The sequence below is a fragment of the Spodoptera frugiperda genome, chromosome 29 (genome assembly GCF_023101765.2).
Source record: "Spodoptera frugiperda isolate SF20-4 chromosome 29, AGI-APGP_CSIRO_Sfru_2.0, whole genome shotgun sequence".
Classification (NCBI taxonomy): Eukaryota; Metazoa; Arthropoda; class Insecta; order Lepidoptera; family Noctuidae; genus Spodoptera; species Spodoptera frugiperda.
Genome location: NC_064240.1, coordinates 8,298,840 through 8,306,459, shown reverse-complemented (window position 1 = coordinate 8,306,459; position 7,620 = coordinate 8,298,840). Strand labels below are relative to the sequence as shown.

General features: G+C 43.6%; 1 pseudogene; it reads right to left on the bottom strand.

The window, feature by feature from the left end:
• Nucleotides 1-6,085: 6,085 nt before the first annotated feature.
• On the bottom strand, nt 6,086-7,047 carry LOC126912763 (activity-regulated cytoskeleton associated protein 1-like; annotated as a pseudogene).
• Between the last annotated feature and the right edge of the window lie 573 nt (nt 7,048-7,620).

Sequence of the window (7,620 nt, the reverse complement as noted above, 5' to 3'; positions counted from 1 at the left end):
CGCGAGCGATTTATTCAAACGACCAATAAATATTCAAGAGTAATTAACCACCGCGCCGCGTCGATACAGAGCAGAATATTTTTAGCTGCCGTCGATTTTACGTTAATCCTCGCAAAGGTAGATTACGAAGTGTTCCTAACTCCATAAAACGCCGCCGGAAAATCCATATTTTATCAAAATGAAAGTAAAAGAATTTTTTGAATTAATTTCTCTTTCTATCTCTTCAAGGGCCGTTATGTACCGCAAAAATTCAAACAGTACAGTGAACAACGATTAAAAGGGGCCCTTCTTAATTATAATAACAAATTGAATGTTTCTTCGTTAAAATAAGCATATACTAAAGCAACTCTATGTGTATGTGCCTTCCTCGAAATTAGGCACTTGTAAGCACTTGGCACAACAAGTAGAGTTTGCACACGAAACCTCGTGTCTATTCCGTCTGACGGGAGCTCAAAAGATTTCAGCTAACGTTGGCGGTGTGCTCACCGTGCTCGGTTAGGTCGCTACTCTATTGTTCGTACACATCAACCGTCTTCTTAGATTCGAAGCACTGCGCTACGATAACTTTACTAAAATGTTAGGAAAAGAGGACTAGACGTATTGTGTACCAGCTTAGTCTGTTGGTTGCGGTCTGATAGGGTATTTATATTATTTGTCATTCAACATTCGTTTACAAAAAAGCAGTATCCGTTTTCCATGGAATACGAAATTTATTTTCCCCGTAATACACAAAGAGTTTACAAACAATTGATGCGTTAAAAATTCACTAGCGATACGAGCTATAAAGTGATATGAAGTACAAAGTAGCCATACATTCCCATTGCCTGTCCCCCGGGACTGTTTTCCGGAAATCAAGCTATCGTGAAAAACATTTTACAATTGCCGTTAGTTTCTCTGTTGTTTGGTATTTTGAAACTATTGCTATTTTAGTTATTTTCGTGTTCATCCTTTTTAGCTTTGGTATATTTTTGGAACAAAGGAATATCTTTGTAATACCTACGAGTACTTAAATGAAATGTGTTTAACCAATTTATTATAACTAAATTTTATATCTGCTAGTTACACACAGTTTTATATCAAATAATTCTCAAAAAGATCTAAATGCCCCAAAGCATGAATTTAATATTGACAAATGTGACAGTAATAGTTGAATAGTTTTTATGATTCACATTCACAAGTTTATTAGAAAGTGAGAGGACAGTTCTTGCAATGCTGCTTAATGTTTATTTTGAGATGGCAATTCATATAACAATTTAACTGTGCCCGAATGGCCATATGCCATGCACTGTTGCACACTCACACAGCAAGCCTCCAATCCCCTCAACCTCCTTGCGACTCGACGTCAACTTGGGCTATTTAGTTCAAAACGACCTCCCCGAGAGCTCTTCTGTTTTCAGGGGTTATTTTGCAATCAAGTTGTCCCCAGCGATTTTCCCAGGCTAATATATTCTTTAGACATCTGCTTACGTTATCTTTCTGCCGTTGACGTTAAACAAATAGTTATGCCAACAAAATACAAAGTCATAACACTACTCTTTTCAAAGTAAAATATTATATCGCAGAATAAAAGCCGAGATTTTGCTTTCCCGAGACTCGACGCGTACTTGTAACCGAAATCAAATATTTTAAAGTAGTCGAGAACCCTTATGACGAATAGAACACTCACTATTGAGAACCAATGACCGGGAAAATTGGGATATTATCTTAACTAGGTCTCTACAGTTTCAATAAAACAAATTCTCGTGTTCAATGTTCATTGGGAGTATATTTTATGTAACATTCAACTTTTAGATAATGTTATATAAGACTTGATTAAACTTTTTGTCTCTGGGCAAAGATTAACTTCTACGTACTAGTTTAAGCCTGAAATAAAAACTGAATGTTGTAGTCGGTCGTCAGCTCGCGTAAGAGTCAACTTTGAGAAATAGGTTAATGCCGTGCTCGTGACGGCGTGCTCGCTGCCAGCTAGGCACAACATCTCTACTTAGGCACAATCTGGTTCTTTAAACACAACACTTTGCTGAAGCGTGGCTTCCAACGAGTTTGCACCTCGCTTTAATACGGCTTCAAGTTTCTCTAAAAAAACAAGAACTTAAGGTTAGAGAAAACCTGAATCCATTTCTATTCAGCGAACGTCGGTACCTAACAAACAATCGAATAACGTGCACAACTTTAGTTAAGTTCTAGGCAATGTTTATGTAAGGAAAGTAATATTTTGCGAGCTTCGAACACAAACAAACATGGTATAAACATGGCCCCAAAAGTAGTGAATAGTTGTCGCTACCTCTACCTGTGTGGCATGTTATTCAGGGAAGCAATCACGTTAATAGTGACAGTTCCAACTGAGCCGCTATTCATAATACGACTTTTATTTGTTCGGGCGACCAACACTAATGGAGCGCGCTAATTAAATGGGCGGCTACCATCTAACGGTACAATGTCTACACTGAACGTATACAATGTGGTATAATACACGCTTGCATATTCAGTGATTACCCATTGAATTCTGATTAACGTTATTGTAGGGCCGGGTCTCATCCCGTCTCAAGTGATTTTCTGTGTCGCGTGTGTGTCTATGTATACGTCTACACGGGCTATGTACGACTTACTAATCCTCACTATCCATGCTCTATAATTCTATACATTTGGGAAATCGGACATCTTCATCATCGGGTATTATTGGAATTATTGCAAAGATCTTAGTAATAGCACGGGATCTGTGATCTTGCCTAATTTTTTGCGATAGTTTACCTACCTTTTTGTTAAGTAACTAGCCAGCATAGTATTTTCTCTCTTATGTTTTTAATTATCTACTTCGAGTATGCTAGTTATAAACTTCATTATCCCTGTGTAATTATTATGTAAGTAATTTGATATCTTAATTAACTTTGTGCAGGTTATTATATTAGTTTATTTAGTTACGATAAACTAATGAGCTACACTAACTTTATTTTAGATTGATAGTTCAGTAAATCAACTTGTAACAGTATCATAAAGAAAATTAATAGGTCTAACGCAACTCCTATAATGTTAATCAAAAAGTTTGAAACTAGTTTTCTGAGAAATGTCACTATATGACTAGAATCGATACTATTATCTAAATATACCTATATAGGTGGTTATATCAAATCAAATAAGTTTAGACTGCACGGTTGACGCGGTGGCTGGGGAACCGGCTGACCGCGCAACGAGTAGCGAGTTCGATTTCCGCACGGAGCAACTCTGTGTGATCCATCATTTTTGTTTCGGGTCTAGGTATGAAATATATAACTAACCTAACTTATCTACTATTTACATGTTCAAAGATTATTACCGGATTAAAAATAACGATTTTTTACAATTTAGGTAGGTAGGAGGAGGATATAAGATGTAGCACGTGCTACCGTTCTTGTTTTTTGCTTCAAACTGGTGATAAAGTCACAGCTTTTAAGAAACAGAATTAAAGTTGTATTAAGGGGCTGTAATGTGGATACTGGTTCAATTTCCGAGTCGTGTAGCAGTGGGTTCAGTATAGGTAAGTAGCATGTTTTGTGTCTTATAATAATCGTAATTACTATAATTATATGTGTGCTAACTATAAAAGTACAGATAAGGATTTTATAAATCCATGGCGAAATCCAAACAGCAAATTCACCTTAAGTTTCCTCAACCGTTCACTTTAAATACGGTGTAAGGAATCGGTCGAACAGTAGGGGCAGGGGTCACTGCAGAGATCCTTCATTCGTTACGTACGTGATAGGACTGACCGACAAGATGGCCGCTACGACTAGTGCTGCGGCCTGCAGCTTACGATACACTATCGATCACGCGCTAATACGACACTGGTAATCCCGGTAAGAGCCGCCTGAAACGTGTTGCTCCCAACATTTACTTTATTTGAGTGATCCCTTCTCTACCCTGTTTACTTTGCTCTGCTTTAACACTATCAAATAGAATAACTTTCCACTCTTAGAAGTATGTACTCAATCCAAAGAAAATACTTGTGTAATAGGCACTAAGTTGGGAGCCAGTTTAAAAGGCAACTTCCAGACTCAGTGGTGGTTTAAATAAAGCGACACTTTACAGTCAATCACTTTTTATTACTATTTACACAATTCTTAACATTAACGAACACGAGACTAAAAAAACTTAACACAAAACTACTTGATACAAAATGGCGTCGAATCGAAAGTTCTAGATTAAAATGGCGTGAGAGCCGCGGAATTTCTCGTCACGCGTCGGTGGTCGGGGCGCTCTCTCTCTCACCGCTCGCAATAGGTTGCGGCGGTCGGGAGAGGTGGTCGTACGCGCTCTCATTGGGCGTCCGCGTGACGTTGCAACCACAGAGTAGTCACACTATTATTCGTAAATACATCCTCCCCTCTAGCCTAACAAAGTGCCCTCACTTTGGGCTATCTAGATTAATAGCGCGATCTGCCACGCTTTTCTCATGAACGGGTAACAAGGCTCAAGGCGTGAGGTGCGAAACGTGATATTGCCCTACGTTCGCCCGAGTCCGTACGCTCTCCATACCGTGAGTTGTTAAGCTGATAACTTTACCTATCCTAGATACCTATAAGAGAGTAATCTGCCTAGTATCGTCAGAGAAGATGTACTCGTATCGGCGGTCAGACCGGGCCTCCCCTAGAGGGTTCCGGACGCATACTCATACGTACCTCTGGGGTATCGTGACTTGCGAACACGGCTGCTTCTTTCTGGCATATCGATGCTGATCATGGATAAGTCAACTCGTCCTGGTGCCTGACTTACGGGTCGCAAAATGGTACCTGCATACCTGTGAGCGACGGGGTTGTACTCAATGCTGAGATCGAACTCTCGCAACATCGGTCTGTCTACCGCTAACCTCTGACCCATATATGGTAGTCAGTCTAACCCTTCGCGGATTTCACATACAACTTACTAGTGCCCATGCTCAGTCGTTGAGTAGAGTAGTGAAGACGACTCGCGTACCGGGCTGTTCGTCGTGGCCCTCCCCCTGCATGAGAACAGCCCCAATACAATAGGCGCTGCTATCAGTGCAAAGGACAAATTTTTGTTCCGCTTGGCGGAAATAGGAGCGGAAGCTAGCAGAGACTTAATGCGCTCATACGCCTCCTGTTGTTCGGTGCCCCATTCACTCAACTTCTTCAAAGTGAGGGGTCTCGCGATTCCTGCATAATTAGCAATAAAGCGTCGATACTTACACGACATGCGCAAGAAACACTCTAGTTGCTTCACGTTCTGCGGAGCAGCCAGGTTGGCGACGACTGCAGCCTTGTCTGCATCGACCCTGATCCCGCCTCTTCGACGTAAACTTACTTTATTACGACGACGCGCAGCGCCCTTCGACGCGGGTACATCACGCGCGGCTCGCGGCGCGCGCTCTTCAATGAACGCATTGAGCGTACGCCGCCGCACGGGGGTAAACTTACCTTCACGCGGTCGCTGCGCTGGGTCGTCGGCAGAAGCGGTGTGCAATAGGCCGGCGTCGACACTATTGTTTGAATCTAAGGTGTAAGTGCACACTAAATCAAACCGTCGTTCCGGACAGTCCGTGAACGACCATGTACGTCGGGCGACGTCTATAACCATGCCGGCCCGAGTCAAGAAATCTACACCTAACAGAGTCCTAACATTCCTACCGAGGAACTTGCACATTATTCGTCGGCCTACAATGATAACCTCTGTCTAACAGCAAGTCCCTCCATGGTGCCGTCGGCTAGGCGCACGAAACGTCTCGTTTCGGTAAATCGAACTCCCGAGTTAAATAATATTCGGTGTAAGAGCGGGCTCGCTATGCTATGCGTGGCGCCGGTATCTACAACGGCCACGCCCCTACGGCCTGCGACACTAATATTCACCATAGGGTGATCGTCGCGCGTACCTAGACATGCACTCGTAATGCATACACACGAATCGCTATCAGCCCTACTAGTGTAACTACGAAAATTATTCCTAACATCGACGTTATTCTTACAAAAATCTATATCAACTTTGTTGAAAGATATTTTGTCGTCGGACTTCGGCGTTGTGTTCACGCAGACATACATTTCGACCTAAACGACTCTGCCACACCCATAACAACGTACCTCCTTAGGTGTTGTATTTAATTTTTGCTATTAGCCTTCTCGCGATTACGACACTCGTCGCTAACATGCCCAAAAAGCCTACAAAAACTACAACGCGGTCTACTTCTGTTGTTGCAACGTGACGAAGTCGCGTCCGTGGTCACGGAACTTTAAACATCGGTAGTAAGTGACACCGATATTTGGGTTGAATTATTATTATTACGCACTTTATGGTATTTACTTTAGACGCTTTGTAGTCCTCCGCATCCTAGCCTTATGTAAAAGGTCGTCTAGGGGAACACTATCTCGCGGCACTCGTTTCACTACGCGTCTGTGTAATAAGCCGTTCTGTTTGTATGTCGATCTAAAGTATAAGGCAGCCTAGCGATTAACGCGCGCACTCTACATATGAATGACTCCGCACGTTCTTCCTGTTGTTCCCTCGCGAAGATCTCGCGCAGGATGACGCGGGCTGCGCGACGCCATAGGTCGCACGGAGGCGCGCGGTCGCGTCCGCCCATGTTGTCACCGACGCTTTTACGCCGCGCCACCACAGTTCGCCCTCCAGGAGCTGGGTAGCCCACGCAGGGCGTGTTCGTCGCTCAGCTGCGCACTCCTTGTAGATCGACGGCGTCCAGGAATGCTTCCAGGACCTCAGCGTCCGGGGGTCCCGTCGAATCTCGCCGCTTCACGAAGTTAGCCTCGCTGCACGGCGGCGCTGCGACGGCGGTACCACCGCCGGTCGCGTTGGAAAATGGAGGAGGCCCGACTGTAAGCTCTGAAGTCGCCGCCGGATCCCATCAGCGTGTTAACGAGACTTCTGTTAGCCTCCACCTGCGCACGCGTAATCGTTTCAATCAGCGTGGATATGAAGTCTTGGGTGAAGTGGGGAGCAGGTTCTGTCGGCCTCGATTTACTTTATTTCCTCTTCAGTGAGAGTGACGTTCCCCTCATCTCCCTGTTGTTGACGGAGGGCTTCCCCTCTCCTCGTTGTCGGCATCTTCACGCTTATGTAACGGACGTAACGGTTTACTAGTTGGGCGCCAGTGTAATAGGCACTAAGTTGGGAGCCAGTTTAAACGGCAACTTCCATCAAAAATAAAGCAGCACTTTAAAGTCAATCACTTCTATTTACACAATTCTTAACATTAACGAAGTAGAAAAACTTAACACAAAACTACTTGATACAAAATCAAAAGTCTAGATTAAAATGGCGTGATATAGAGCCGCGGAGGATTTCTCGATACGCGTCGGTGGTCGGGGCGCTCTCTCTCTCACCGCTCGCAATGTGCGCTGGCGCGCGAGGTTGCGGCGGTCGGGAGATGGTCGTTCACGCGCTCTCACGTCCGCGTGACGTTGCAACCACAGAGTTCACACTATAGACTACGTTTTACTTTTTTAATCCCCGCGCTACACTTGTAAATTACCACTACTATTTTATTCTTTTTACCTTTTTTCAGTTACTGACGCTCAGTTAAACTCCAATGAGCTATGATATTTGAACAACACTAGTCTCGGCAGCCGAGCGATGCACCTAATGGATTTTTATTTTATTTCGTAGCAGTTACGCGAG